Below are 4,273 nucleotides of genomic sequence, written 5' to 3' on the forward strand. Positions count from 1 at the left end.
TTGATGTGTTCAATCCGCACATTAATTCTCTTGGCAAGAATCTTGCCCTCAACTGGCTTGTTTACAATGATGCCCACAGAATGCTGGGTGACATTGTAGACTCTTCCGGTTTTGCCGTGGTAACATTTATGGGGCATTCCTTTTTGAACAGTGCCCATTCCCTTGATGTCTATAATATCGCCCTTCTTGTAGATTCGTGGCCAAAGGAACAACTCCATGTTTCCTAAAGGGCCTAGAGAACATATAGCGAGTGCCCCTCCTCTTTCCCTTTGTGTTTGTCATTTTGGCGAGTTACTGAAAGATGGCTACCGCGGCCGAAAGGCCCAAAGCCCATATTTTACCATGCCTTATATCACAGCCATTAGCAGGGTTGAGGCATCAAGTGCTGCAGTCAGTCTGACTCCTGTGGTCCCCTAAGGTTTCTAGCTTCCCAGTTATGAATGACACCCTGGTCTCCAGTTCAGCTTGAGAGCTCTTTAAGAGCCAATGGATGAGAGAGTGGGAAGAGACTGCCTTTTTTTTCTTTTTCCATTTCTTTCTTTCTTTCTTTTGCTGTTTTGTTTTGTTTTTCAAGAAAGGGTTTCTTTGTGTATCTTGGGCTGTCCTAAATCTCACTCTGTAAATCAGGCCATCTTTGAATTCACAGAGATCTGTGTGTGTGCTGTGATTAAAGGCATGCACACACCACAGCCTGGCTGAGACTGCAATTTCTTGTTAGCTCTGGGTAAGTGACAATGGCTCTGTGTTGTGAATCTCTGTGAATCCAGACTATGTTATGTCCTTCAATGACATGAGTCTGAAGCATCAAGCACCCATCCCTATACTCCCTGAGGTCTCTGAAGTCACGGTGCATCCTTAAAGGCTTAGAAAGCTTTTCCCTGGTTCACCTTTGTGTGTGTGTGTGTGTGTGTGTGTGTGTGTGTGTTTTGTTCTATCTAGGAGAAGCACCATAGCAGTTGCATAGTGACTGAGAAATTTGATTTTTAGGAAATGATTTTTCATATCTGTGAGTGGTCTCTCCATAGCCACTCATCTTTTCTTAAACTTGAGTATAGGAATGAATGAATGAATGATCCCTCCCTCCCTCCCTCCCTCTCTCTTCATGGGAATGAGTATCTGGTCTTGCATTGAGGGCTCCCCAGTTCTCAGCATCTCCAGCCCAACCTGTCACAAGCTGATCACACATTTGCAAACTTGGGATATATTCTGCTGAATTTTTGGGATAATGAATTTCATCAACTATGGGACTAACTTTGTTCTGACAGGACACTTACAATCTCTCCTCATCACACCCACATAGTGTAACAACTTTGTGGTTCCTCCATAATGTGCTTATTTCTGTCAGGGAACTGAAAGCCAGCCAGCCAGCCAGCCAGCCAGCCAGCCAGCCAGCCAGCCAACACTATCTACAAAGCTACAGAGAAACCCTGTCATGAAAAACCAAAAATAAATAAATAAATAGGCATGGATTTTTTTTAAAAAATCAAATGCAAACTAAGTAGAAATAACTACTTTCAGTATGCCATTCAAGAATTAGGGAACCCTTTATCCCAGCACGTGGGAGACACAGGCAGAAGGACATCTGTGAGTTAAAATCCAGACTCATCTACCAAGTGAGATCACAAGACTCGTGCACTGTCTTATAGGTCCTAAACTCCCATGGTCCAGTTTCTAGGGTTGGGGGCCTCTCTATAAAGCCTGGAAATTCACAGAGGTCCACCTGCCTCTGTCTCTTTGATGATAGAATAAAAGATGTGCACCACAATAACCAGGGTCAGTTTCTTGTAGATTTAGTTTAATTTCAAATTTTGTTTGTATCTCTTGGTCTGCACCAAGTGTGTCCCTGTGGGGGTGGGGGGCAGGGAAGTTGTCCTATTTTAGAACATTTTATTTTACTTTTATTTGAGACAGTCTTTCTGGTTGTGTAGAACTTATTTTAATTTCAAATTTTTAAAGAATTTTTTTATGATTTATTTAACTTTATTTTATGTGCAGTCGTGTGAAACTGGATTTACAATCACTTATGAGCTGCTGCCTTGTGGGGGTTACATCTCAGGAGCACAAGAACCCAAATCTGTGCTGTACTCCCTGTCACCAAAAGAGGTCACTAGATCCCCACCATGTGGTTTCTGGACATTCCAGAAATTCCATCTCTCCAGTTCTCATTCTTTCATTGTTCCTCCTGCATGCCTGCGTCTAGTGAGAGAGTGGGCAACTTTCCTCCCTGCTTCTCTGTGTCTGTGTCTGTCACATCCTGGATAGCCAGAGTGCCCGCCACCTCTGCCTGAGATAGATGTGGCTGTCAGCCCTGGGGCTGGGGGAAAGGGAGAGAGTGGGTTCCCTGGAGAGCCTTGGGCAGAGGCTCTGTGGATTCCCTGCCGGAGGCCTCACTGCCTCTGAGCAGCCCATGGGGGAGGGGGAAAGGGAAGGTCAACCAGAGAGTCCTGCCTGGCTTTTGCTTTGCTTTGTTTTTGTTTTTGTTTGTTTGTTTATTTTATTTTCAGGTACAGCTGTGACCAGGTCTGGATCCAGGACAGACTCAAAAGCTAGAGAGAAATCCTGTCTCAGAAAACAAAAATAAATAAATACATAAATAAACACATAAACAAATACATAAACTAATAAATGAATGGATAGATAGATAGATAGATAGATAGCCAGACAGAGAGAGAGATGATAAAACACCTTCAAGATCAGGGAGACCAAGGCTGGCAGATCACTGTAAGTTTAAAGCTACCTTGTTCTGCAGATTGAGATTCAGGACAGGCAAAGTGACATAGAGAAACCCTGTTTTCAAAAAAAAAGGTGGGGGCTGGAGAGATGGCTCTGCAGTTAAGAGTGCTGACTGCTCTTCCAGAGGACCCAGGTTCAATTCCTACCACCCACATGGCAGTCAACAGCTGTCTGTAACTCCAAGATCTGACACCCTCAGATAGACATACATGCAGGCAAAACACCAATGCCGACAAAATAAATTATTAGGAAAATAAATATATAAAAAAGGTTGTTTAGCCTTTAATCCCAGCATTAGGAGGCAGAGGCAGATGGCTCTCTGTGAGTCTGAGGCCAGTTTTGTCTACAAAGTGAGTCCCAGGGCATACGCATACAAGGGCACACAACGAAACCCTATGTTGAACAACCACAAATAAACAAACAAATAAAGAGATAATAACAATAAAAATATTTGAGAGTTCAAATAATTGACTTCATCCACAATAAAAGAATATAAAAATAAAAATATCAAACGCATTTGAATGCATCAGCACAGGAGACCGCTTCCTAAATAGAACCCCAGTAGCACAGACACTGAGAGAAACAATTAATAAGTGAGAGAGACCTCCTGAAACTGAAAAGCTTCTGTAAAGCAAAGAACACGGCCAACAAGACAAAATGACGGCCTTACAGAATGGAAAAAGATCTTCACTAACCCCACATCAGACAGAGGTCTGTCTGATCTCCAAAACATACAAAGAACACAAGACATTGGTCATCTCAAGAACAAATAATCTAATTCACAAAATGGAGTACAGACTTAAACAGAGAACTCTCAACCGAGGAATCTAAAATGGCTGAAAGACACTTAAGGAAATGTTCAACATGCTTAGTCATCAGAGAAATGCAAATCAAAACAAGTTTCTAGAAACAAGGAGACAGTTCATAATGTTTCTCTCTTCTTTTTTTTTTTAATTTGGGATGGGGGCCTCTCTCCAAAACCTGGGAATTCACAGAGGTACACCTGTCTCTGTCTCTTGGATGATAGAATAAAAGATGTGCACCACAGTGACAATCCAACTAAGTTTTTAGTATCTCATTCTGTTAATTTCATGTACATTTAGTTTCATTTCAAATTTTGTTTGTATCTCTTGGTCTGCACCCAAGTGTGTCCTTGGTGGGGGGGGGGGGGGGCAGGGAAGGTGCCCTATTTCAGAACATTTTACTTAACTTTTATTTGAGACAGTCTTTCCAGTTGTGTAGAACTTAGTTTCATTTCAAATTTTTAATGACCAGGAAGGATGAAAGCATTCAAAAGGACTGGTTCCATATCTGGCAGAGAGGCAGGTGGATCTCTGGGAGTTTGAGGCCAGCCTGGTCGACGAGAGCTAGTTCCAAAGACAGGCTCCAAAGCAACAGAGAAAACCCTGCCTTGAAAATCAAAACAAAAACACAAACAAAAATAAAAAACATAAATTAAATCTCTGTGTGTGTGTGTGTGTGTGAGAGAGAGAGAGAGAGAGAGTGAAGAGAGAGAGAGAGAGAGAGAGAGAGAGAGAAA

Source organism: Microtus oregoni, unplaced genomic scaffold (assembly GCF_018167655.1).
Source record: "Microtus oregoni isolate MIOR12 unplaced genomic scaffold, Mior012 000060F_005, whole genome shotgun sequence".
In the NCBI taxonomy this organism is placed as follows: domain Eukaryota; kingdom Metazoa; phylum Chordata; class Mammalia; order Rodentia; family Cricetidae; genus Microtus; species Microtus oregoni.